Source organism: Pteronotus mesoamericanus, unplaced genomic scaffold (genome assembly GCF_021234165.1).
Source record: "Pteronotus mesoamericanus isolate MK-2021 breed Mesoamerican mustached bat unplaced genomic scaffold, CSHL_Meso_final scaffold_125, whole genome shotgun sequence".
Lineage (NCBI taxonomy): Eukaryota > Metazoa > Chordata > Mammalia > Chiroptera > Mormoopidae > Pteronotus > Pteronotus mesoamericanus.
In genome coordinates this window covers 4,956,572-4,967,990 of record NW_026555304.1, presented here as the reverse complement: position 1 = coordinate 4,967,990, position 11,419 = coordinate 4,956,572, and positions in this window count along the sequence as shown.

Here is an 11,419-nt window from a genome sequence, read left to right as displayed (position 1 = left end):
TGGTCCTTTTTAGGCCCAACTTGTTTGGGACCTTCTGTGCTTCCTGGAATTGTATGTCTATTTCCTTCACCAAATTAGAGAAGTTTTCTTTCATTATTTCTTCAAATAAATTCTCAATTTCTTGTTCTTCCTCTTCTTCTTCTGGCACCCCTATTATTTGGATGTTGACACTTTTGGAGATGTCCCAGTCTTAAACTATCCTCATTTTTTAAAATTCTTATTTCTTCATTCTGTTCTGGATGAATACTTATTTATTTCTTATGTTCCAAGTCATTGACTTAAATCTCTGCTTCCTTCCCTTCACTGTTGGTTCCCTATGGATCTTTTATTTCACTTAGTGTAGCCTTCATTTCTTCCCTTGTTTTGCTGTACTCAGTGAGTTCTCTGAGCATCCCGATCACCAGCATTTTGAACTTTACATATGATAGGTTGGCTATCTCTGTTTTGTTTAGTCCTTTTTATGGGGTTTTGTTCTGTTCTTTCTTTTGGGTCATATTTCTTTCTCTCCTCAATTTGGCAGCCTCTCTGTGTTTGTTTCTGTGTATTAGGTAGAGCTGATCTGGCTCCCTGTATTAGTGCACATGTTAAGTTGCATGGGATGGAGCCTTAGGTTTCCTAAGGGTGGGGCAACCCACTTCACTGCTTTGTGGTGCTGTGGCAGGGGCAGGCAGGGGACGGGTGATGGGTCAGAGAGCAAACAATGCCACTGCCTGGCTTCCAGAGGCTTGTCCAGCACTCACCCTATTTTCAGTCACTCCGCCCATACATTGTATGTGACTAGCACCCTTCCAGTTGTTGCCGTGGTGTTGAATCTCAGTTTGGATTGGTTTACATGTCTTTTAAGACCATGTGGGCCCTTTAAATAGACTCTCTTGAGTAACAGGCAGTTTCTTCCCTTGCCCCAACTCCTGCTGGTTTTTCTAGTGAGTAATTATGAGACTTTCTCTTCCCAACACTGGAACCCTGGGCTGCACAGTCAGGTCTGAGGCTGGGATCACTCACTCCCAAGGTATCCCTCCTGGTTTTTATCCACCACATGTGAATATGGGGCAGCCTCTTCTGCCACAACTACTGCCTCAATATGTCCTCTCTGCCCTACCTCCCTATCTCCACCGCTCCTACCCATCTGAATGAACATGGCTTATTTATATCCTTGGTTGTCAAACATCCATTACAGTTTGATTTTCTGGCAGTTGTTAGTGTTTACTGTTTTGTGAGGAGGTGAAGTGTGTCTGCCTACACCTCCATCTTCGCCAGAGTCCCAGTTTATGCTCCCTAATCTCTGTACCTTTTCCCACATTCTCCTTTTCCCCCCTCCCATCTGATAACCCTTTGTGTGATCTCCATATCTATGATTCTGTTCCTGTTCTTGCTGTTTGTTTAGTTTGCTTTTTTAGACTCGGTTGTTGATAGTTGTGAATTTGTTGCCATTTTAATGTTCATAGTTTTGATCTTTTTCTTAAATAAGTCCCTTTAACATTTCATATAATAATGGCTTGGTGATGATGAACACCCTTAGCTTTACTTTGTCTGGGAAGCACTTTATCTAACCTTCCATTCTAAATGATAGCTTTTCTGGATAGAGTAAACTAGCTTAGACTCCACCCCACACAATTTACAGGTATACTTTTTTAAAATATGTCACTCTACTAAGACAGGGAATCAAAGCAGCACTACCTAATACACAGAAACAAATACAAGGAGATTGCCAAATTGAAAAGACAAAAAAGTATAGCCCAAGTGAAAAACAGAATGAAACTCCAGAAAAAGAATTAAATGAAACAAAGATAACCAACCTATCAGATGCAAAGTTCAAAACACTGGTTATCAGGGTGCTCAAGGAACTCATTGTGTACCTCAACCACATTAAAAAGGCTGAGGCAGAAATGAAATTTACATTAAGTGAAATAAAGAAAAATATACAGGAAACCAACAGTGGAGTAGATGAAGTCCAGAATCAAATCAATGATTTGGAACATAAGGAAGAAAAGAGCATTCAATCAGAACAGCAAGAATAAAAAGCAATTCAAAAAAATGAGGAGAGCATAAGAAGACTTTGGGACATCTCCGAAAGTGTCAACATCTGAATCGTAGGAGTGCCAGAAGAAGAAGAGGAAGAGCAAGAAATTGAGAACTTATTTGAAGAAATAATGAAAGAAAATTTCCCTAATTTGGTGAAGGAAATAGACATACAATTCCAGGAAGCACAGCGGGCCCCAAACAAGTTGGGTCTATAGATGACCACACAAAGACACACCATGATTTCAATTCCAAAGGTTAAAGAAAGAGAGACTCTTAAAAGCAGTAAGAGAAAAGCAGAGATTTACCTACAAAGGAGTTCCCATAAGACTGTGAGCTGACTTCTCAAAAGAACGTTTGCAGGCAAAAAGGGATTATCAAGAAGTAGTCCAAGTGATAATAAACCAAGGATCTAGAATACTAAATAGGTTTCCTTAAAACCTTTCTTTTTTCCCTGTCTTCTGAAATCCCTTGATGCAAATGTTAATGTACTTGATGTTGTCCCAGAGGTCCCTTAAAACTTTCCTCACTTTTGAAATATCTTTTTTTCTTTTTTTGGTTCCAATCAGCAGATTTCCCCTACCCTGCATATCAGATCACTCATCCATTCTTCTGCAGCATCTAATCTGTTGTTGATTTTCATTCTTTTTTTTTTTTAATTTTTTTATCCAAATACATTTATCTCCATTTTCCTGCTTCCACTTTCCCAGGCCTCAAACATCTCCATCTCCCAACCTCAATGCTTCTACCCTTTGGCTTTGTCCATGGACACTTTATACATTTACTTGACTGGACCCTTCTATTTTTTCCTATTACCTTCCTCCCTCCTCCCCTCTCATTACTGTTGGTTTGTTTTTTTTTCTTTCATTGTTTGTGGTTATAATTCTCCAAGTTGTTTTTTTGTAGATTAGGTTCCACTTATAGGTGAGAGCATATGGCATTTGTCTTTCACCCCCCTGGCTTATTTTGCTTAGCATAATGCTCTCCAGGTCCATCCATGCTCTTGCAAAGGGTAGTAGCTCTTCCTTTCTTTTTGCTGAGTAATATTCCATTGTGTAAATCAACCACAGTCTTTTGACACATTCATTTATTGGTGGGCACATATGTTGCTTCCAGCACTTTGCTATTGTAAATTGTGCTGCTATGAACATTAGGGTGCATAGGTTCCTTTCAACTGGTGTTTTGGGATTCTTGAAATCCCAAATGGAATTGCTGGAACAAAAGGAAGTTCTATTTTTAGCTTTTTGAGGAAATTCCAAACTGTTCTTCACAACGGCTGCTCCAGTCTGCATTCCCAGGAATGGTGTACTAGAGTTCCCTTTTCTCCACCACCTCACCAGCACCTGTTGTTTGTTGATTTGTTTATGATGGCCATTCCGACTGGTGTGAAGTGGTATCTCATTGTGGTTTTAATCTGCATTTCTCTGATGGCTAGTGATGCCGAGCATCCTTTCAAATGTCTCTGGGCCCTGTGTATATCTTCCTTGAAGAAGTGTCTGCTCAGGTCCTATGTCCATTTTTTAATTGGATTGTTTGTCTTCCTTGAATGGAGTTGTGTATGTTCTTTATATATTTTGGAGATCAAACTCTAGTCCAAGGTATCACTGGCAAATACATTACCCCATACAGTTGATTCCCTTTTCATTTTGCTGATGTTTTCTTGAGCTTTGCAAAAGCTTCTTATTTTGATGAAGTCCCATTTTTTAATTCTTTCCTTTATATCCCTTGCTCTAGGGGACATATTAGTGAAAATATTGCTGCATCAGATATCTGAGTTTCCTCCCTATGTTATCCTCTAGGACTTTTATGGTTTTGCGACTTATGCTTAGTCTTTTATCCATCTCGAGTTTATTTTTGTGTACGGTGTAAGTTGGTGGTTGAATTCATTTCCTTGCATGTAGTTGTCCAGCTCTCCCAACACCATTTGTGGAAGAGACTACTTTTACTCTATTTTAGGCTTCTGCCCCCTTTGTCAAATATTAATTGAACACAGAGACATGGGTTTATTTCTGGGCTCTCTACTTTGTTCCATTGATCTGTGTCTGTTCTTATGCCAGTGCCAGACTCTTTTGATTACAGTGGCCTTGTAATATAGTTTGATGTCAAGTATTCTGATCCCTCCTACCCTGTTTTTCTTTCTCAAAATGGCTGCAGCTATTTGGGGTCATTTATGGTTCTATATATATTTTTGAAATGTTTGTTCTATATCTGTGAAATATGTCATTTTATAAGTATTTTATGAGGATTGCATTGAATGTATAAATTGCTTTGGGTAGTATGGACATTTTGATGATATTAATTCTTCCAATCCGTGAACATGGTATATGCTGCCATTTATTTGTGTCTTCCTTAATTTCTTACTTCAGTGCTGTATAGTTTTCTGAGTACAGGTCTTTTATCTCCTTGGTTAAGTTTAATCCTAGGTACTTTGATTTTCTTGTTGCTATGGAAAGCAGGACCTTTTTTCTGGTTTCTGATTCTGGTATTTCATTGTTGGTGTAGAAAAATGCCTTCAATTTCTGAATATTGACTTTGTATTCTACTGTTTTGCCAAATTCACTTATTAGGTGGAGTAGTTTTGGGGTGGAGTCTATAGGGTTTTCTAGGTACACTATCATGTAACCTACAAACATTGACAGTTTTATATCCTCCTTTCCAATAGGATGCCTTTTATTTTTTTTCTTATCTGATCACGGTGGCTAGGACTTCCAATACTATGTTGAAGAGAAGTGGTGAAAGTGGACAACCTTTCTTGTACCAAATCTTAGTGGAAAAGCTTTTAGTTTTTGCCCATTGAGTGTGATGTTGGCTGTAGATTTTTCATATATGGCCTTTATGATGTTGATGTGTTTCCTTTACTCCCACTTTGCTGAATGTTTTTATCATAAATAGATGCTGTACCTTATCAAATGCTTTTTCTGCCTCTATTGATATGATCACGTGGCTTTTGTCATTCCATTTTTTATGTGATGTATTACGCTTATTGATTTGTGTATATTGAACCATTCTTGCATCCCTGGGATGAATCCCACTTGATCATTGTGGATGATCTTTTTAATGTATTGCTGGATGCTGTTTGCCAATATTTTGTTGAGGATGTTAGTGTCTATGTTCATCAGCAATATTGACCTGTAATTGTCTCTCTTTGTTATGTCTTTATCTAGTTTGGGGATTAGGATGATGCTGGCCTCATGAAAAGAGTTTGGGAGTCTTCCCTCTTCTGGATTTTTTGGAAGAGCCTGGGAAGGACAGGGGCTAGCTCTTCCATAAATGTTTTCTTAAATTCTCCTGTGAAATCCTCTGGTCCAGGGCTTTGTGTGTGGGGAGTTTTTTTATTACTGCTTCAATTTCACCAGCTGCTATCAGTCTATTCAGGCTATCTGCTTTTTCTTCATTCAGTGTGGGAACGCTAGATTTTTCTAGAAATTTATCCATTTCATTGAGGTTTTCAAACTTCTTGGCATATATTTTTTTATAGTAATTTCTTACAATCCTTTGTATTTCTGTGGTATCAATTCTCCTCTTTCATTTATGACAGTACTTACTTGAGTTCTCTCCCTTTTTTTATGATTATGCTTAAAGGCTTGCCAATTTTGTTTCTCTTTTCAAAGAATCATCTGGATTTATCCTTTGAATTGTTCTTAGTCTCTATGTCAGTCAATTCTGCTCTCATATTGATTATTTCCTTTCTTCTACTCGCTCAGGGCTTTGTTTGTTGTTTTTCCTCCAGTTCTTGAATATGTAGGGTTAAGACATTTATTTGAAATGTTTCTATCATTTTTAGGTATGCCTGTATTGCTATGAACTTCCCAGTCAGGACTGCCTTCGCTGTGCCCCATAGTTTTGGGGCTGTTGTGTGTTTGTTTTCATTTGTTTCCAGAAACTTTTTGTTTTCTTCTTTGATCTCATTATTGACCTGTTCATTGTTTAATAGCATGCTATTCGTTTGAATGTTTTGAGTTTTTTCCTTGAGTTTTTAGTTTCAAGCTCTGTGGTCTGAGAAAATGCTTCATGTGATTTACATTTTCTTGAAAATGTAAAAGCTTGTTTTGTGTCCTATCATGAGTCTATCTTTGAAAATGTTCCATGTGAATTTGAAAAGAATGTGTATTTTGCCTCTTTGTGATGAAAGATTCTATGTATGTCAGGTTAGTCCATTTGATTGAATGCATCATTTAGTTCCACAATATCCTTGTTGATATTTTGTTTGGAAGATCTGTCCATTGTTGACAGTGGGGTGTTAAAATCCCCTATATCAGTGTGTTGCTGTCTATATCTTTCTTCCAGTCCTCCAAGATTTTCCTCATATATATGGGTGCTCCTATGTTGGGTGCATATAGGTTTACAATGTTTGTGTCTTCTTGATGGATTCTTCCTTTGAGTATTATTAAGTGTCCTTCTGGGTCTCTTTTTATTCCCTTTGTTTTGAAATCTATTTTGTCTGATGTAAGTATTGCTACCCTGACTTTTTTCCTGTCCATTTGCTTGGGATATTTTTTTTCTGTTTCTTAATTTTCAGTCTGTGCAGGTCCTTTTTTCTGAGGTGGGTCTCTTGTAGGCAGCATATGTGTGGTTCATGTTTTCTAATGCATTCAGCCACCCTATGGCTCTTCATTGGAGCATTTAATCCATTTACATTTAAAGTTATCATTGATTGGTATTTATTCATTTTTTTCCCTTTGTATCTGTGTTCCTCTCTTACTCTTTTTTCTTCATCTTCTTAAAGCAGTCCCCTTAACATATCTTTCAGTGCTGCTTTGGAGTAGATGTATTCCTTCAACCTTCTTTTGTCTGGGAAACTCCTTATTTCACTTTCCATTGTCATTGAGAGCCTTGCTGGGTAGAGCAGTCTTGGTTGCAGGACTTTGCCTTTCATGACTTGCAATAGTTCTTGCTATTCTCTTTTGACTTGTAGTGTTTCTTTTGAGAAGTCAGCTGCTAGCTTTATCAGGGCTCCCTTGCATGTTACTACCTGTTTCTTCCTTACTGCCTTTAAGATTCTCTCTTAGTATTTGAAGTTTGCCATGTTAATGATGATGTGTCTTGGAGTGAGCCTCATTTTGTACCGCTTGAATGGAACCCTCTGTGCTTTCTGGACTTGTGTGACTTCTCTCCTCCGACTGGGAAAGTTTTCCATCATTACATTTTCAAACAGTTTGTCTATACCTTTCTCTTCTTCTTCTCCTTCTGGTATCCCTATTATATGGATATTATTATGTTTCAGGTTGTCTTGCATTTCCCTCAATGCCTCTTCATTCTTTTTGAGTCTTTTTTCATTTTCTTGCTCTTTCTGGGAACTTTTGTCTACCTTATCCTCCAGCTCACTGATTCTATCCACTGTTATATAGAGCCTGCTTTTGATTCCTTCTACTCTGTTTTCAATTAAGAAATTGTATTTTTCATTTTCTCTTGTCTCTTATTGATAGCTTCTATGTCCTATTTCATGCTGATATAGTTTGCAGTACATTCCTTGTAGTTTCCCTGTAGTTTTTGGTAATGCTCCCTGAGCTTACTGAGCTCACTGAGTTTCCTTAGAACCATTGTTTTGAACTCAGTATCTGATATTTTTACTTGCCTCTATTTCATTTAGTTCTTTTTCTGGGGATTCCTCCTTTCCCTTCAAGTGGAGGGTATTTCTTTGTCTTCCCATTGTTTTTTTGGCTCTTCTTTTTTCCTTCTGCTTCTTAAATTGATCTGTCTTGATTTCCTGGCTTTGTGGTGTGAATTCCTGTGGTAGGAGACCTGTGAGATTCAGTGGTGCAATCTCCTGGATCTCCTTAAGTTGCTGCTCTCTGGATTCATTTTATGAAGTTTATGTTGGCTCTCTAGAAGTAATTGGGTTTTGATTGTTGTTTGGTCATTCTTTGGTGGGCCCTACCATCCAGCTGGTTGACTGAGGGTCACTCTGCCCAGCACATCTTGTGTGTTTTTGTGCAGGTGCTGCAATAATAAAACCATAAGGCCCAGGAAACAGACCCACATCTGCAAAAATAATTCTCCCCTGCCATCCCACTATCAACAGCAATTGAACCAGTATTTATTAGGCTATAAGGAGATTAAGACTATTGTAAGAAAGGATAGAAATAAACTATTAGTATAGAATCTAATGACTTAACACTCACAATCGTGACAGACCTGAAATGGATGTTAAAAAGCTATGTAGTAAAGAAAATATCGCAAATCACAGAGAAGATGACAGTGGATTTCTTTTCATTAGCCTCTAGAATTTACCACTGTTTTTTCTTTCTGAAATCTGCCTCTGATGGTGTCCGATGTTGCCCTGTCTGATCTTAGGCAGTCTGTTCGAGACTTCCAGGAATCTACTGTCTGTGGCTGTCTCCTTCAGTTGTTAATCTAGTCCCTCTGCACGCAGCACTTGGGCTTAGTCACCATAGGACCAAGGCAGAGTCCTTCCTTGGGGTGGGACTATTGTTTCCTCTCAATGCTGCTGCTGCTCAGGGGAGTGGTCTGCCTGATCCAGATGGCTGCTGTCTTATGGGGAATGACTTAGCCCTGGGATCCCACTGGCTACTCTCTCAGTTCTCTCCCCAAAGCCTCCATGCCCAGTCTCTCCTCAGGAGTCTCTAGCCCACTTTGCCCTGCCTTTGCTGTAGCCCAGGGTAAGTGGCTGCAAACAAAAATCTTTGCGTTGGCCCTTTAAATGGTTCTTTGAGTTCTCAGCTGCCCATCTCTGGTAGAGAGTAACCCTGCCTTTTTTTTGCAGCTGGCTGTTATCTGTGTACTTTTTGGGCTCTGGTGTTGTAGCCATGGGGTCCCTGCTTATGGTTTAGACCCCACTCTTCTCAGGGGACTCTAACTGACCATTTAAATATCCCTATGGTATTGCCACCCATTGGTGCCCAGCCAGCCTTCTCGAGTCTCCACCACACTCCTTACCAGTCAGCTTGCGCTAAAGCTGATTCTTCTGTATGTCCGAGGCTATAAGTTTTCTTTCTTGCTATTGTTCAGTTGTTTGTTCCAGCTGATTTCTCCATAATTTAGTTGTAATTCCAGATTGGTCCTGGGAGGAGGTCAGTATGACTTCCATTCCCTTCTCTGCCATCTTAAACCTCTGTTGTTGATTTTATGTAGTGTATATTTCATGTCAGTTATTGTATTCTTTACTTCTGATTGATTGTTTTTTACATTATTATGTCTGCGTTAAAACTCTCTTTGAGTTCATCCATTCTTCTCCTGAGTTCTATGAATAGGAGTTAATGGATTCAAACTTTATTTTGGAGACAAAAACCTGAGTACTCAGTAATAAGTATTACTAGAGGAAGAGGGGTTGAGGTTACTAGGGAGTCCATATATAAGAGTTTGTGTTTAAGATGACGATATGGAGCATAGTGGTGTCCTGATGGAAAAGGCAAGGGAAGATTGGGTTAGAGATGGTCCAGGAAAGGGGTGGATACATGGAGGATAAAATGGGAGCCAGTGTTCAGATGAAGGAATTGGCCACTGACAGGAGTGGAGAAAGGACCCATCAGAGATGTGGACAATGTGAGAGTTTGTGGGGAGATAAAGAAGTTTCCCCACAAGCACACTTTTTTGTCAGTCAGTGGCAAAGTCATAAGACTCAAAGAATTATGGGGACAGGAAAATTTTAGATTAGAAGAAAATATAAAATAAAAGACTCTCAGAGTCTAAGAAAGCAAACTTATTAGGGGAAATGTTGTTGGTGAACAATGAGTGGAGGTATGGAACAAGAGTTTGTAGTCCACTGTAGACTTATGACCTACCAAAATTATGGCTAGCTCTTTTTGCACTATGCCTTGCTTTCTTATAATTTTAGGAAACAGAAATTTCATTATACCACTAGGCAAAGTTTAATCAAGGAGGAGTACAGATACTTTAATATCTACTCAGTAAAATGGTAAAATATGTTGAGATATTGCTCTCTGCTTACCACACTGCTTCACCAAGGGATTGGTCAAGTCTAAACTACTCAAAACCCCAAGCTGGTGTGACTCATTTGGATAGAAGGGCAAAAAAAATGAGACCCAAAACCAGCAACCAAGAATTCTGAGGGCAACTATTTTGAAAAATGAGACAAGTGTTTTTGGCATTCCCAACATCAATTTCTCTTTACTATCATAAAGTTCCATGTCCCATTATCAATTCCTCCCTCCCATCACTAATTTCCTCTTTTCATGATTGATTTCCCCATCTCATCATGAATTTCTCCTTCCCATCATCAATTTCCCCTTTCATCAGTGATTTCCTCCTTGCTATCATTAATTTCCATTTTTCACCATCAATTTTCCTTTTACATTGTCAATGTCTCCTTCCTTTTTGTTTAAGATTTTATTTATTTATTTTTAGAGAAAGGGGAAGGGAGAGAGAAATAGAGGGAGAGAAACACCAATGTGTGAGAGAAATATCAATCCATTCCCTCTCACATACCCCCCAACCAAGGACCTGACCTGCGACCCAGGTATGTGCCCTGACCAAGAATCTAACTGGTGACCTTTCAGTTTGTGGGACAATGCCCCACCCACAGAGCTATACCAGTCAGGGCTCAATATCTCCTTTCAATCATTGATTCTCCTTTCCCATCATCAATGTCTTCTTTCCATAATTGATTCCCCTTCCCATCATCCATATTCCCTTCCCATCATCAGTTTCCCCTTCCATCAATGTCCCTTTCCTGTTACAGATTTCCCCTTGTAAATACCAGTATTCCTTTTTTCAACATCAATATTTTCTTCTTCCTTTTCTACAAAGACTCGATTCTGTTCAGGGGTACTTTTCTTTCCCATGTTCATGCTCTGCCAGGAACATGATCCTGTTCTCAAGCCATGGCATTTGGTCCTGAAATCAAAAAACCTGCTCTACTGTGTGTATCTGAGACCACTTTATTCTTGTCTCAGTGACCTCTCTGTTAAGGTTCCAGTTAAAAACCAGAATAACTTCTATGTCCCACCCCAGCAGCAGAGTCCTGAAAACACCCTAAATAGGCAGCTTCTGACTTACCTCTTAACCTCTCATCTGACTCTCCTCTGAAATTGTGTTCCCTATATCCCCTTTCCTCTTCCATCCTCTTTTCTTCACACAACACTCAAACACTGGAAAGAGAGAGGTTTTTTCCTTTCCCATGAAAATCCTCCAAGGTTTAGCTGATGTTGGCTTGTATGTGCTGCCTGTCTTCCCAGTGAGTGTAATATCGTGAACAGGCCTGTGCTTTGAAGCAGACATACCTGAGTTGAAATCCCCATATTACCACTTTGGGACACCATGTTAACCTCTTTTCTTAATGATAAATTAATGGTGACAATACTTCCAGTATTCCTTTGAGGACTAAATGAATTAATGTACTGTGTAGACAGCTAGAAGTTACCAATCTAGCTCTTTCACCCACCTCTTTGAACACAGAACCTTTAAGATCAAATCATCCCCA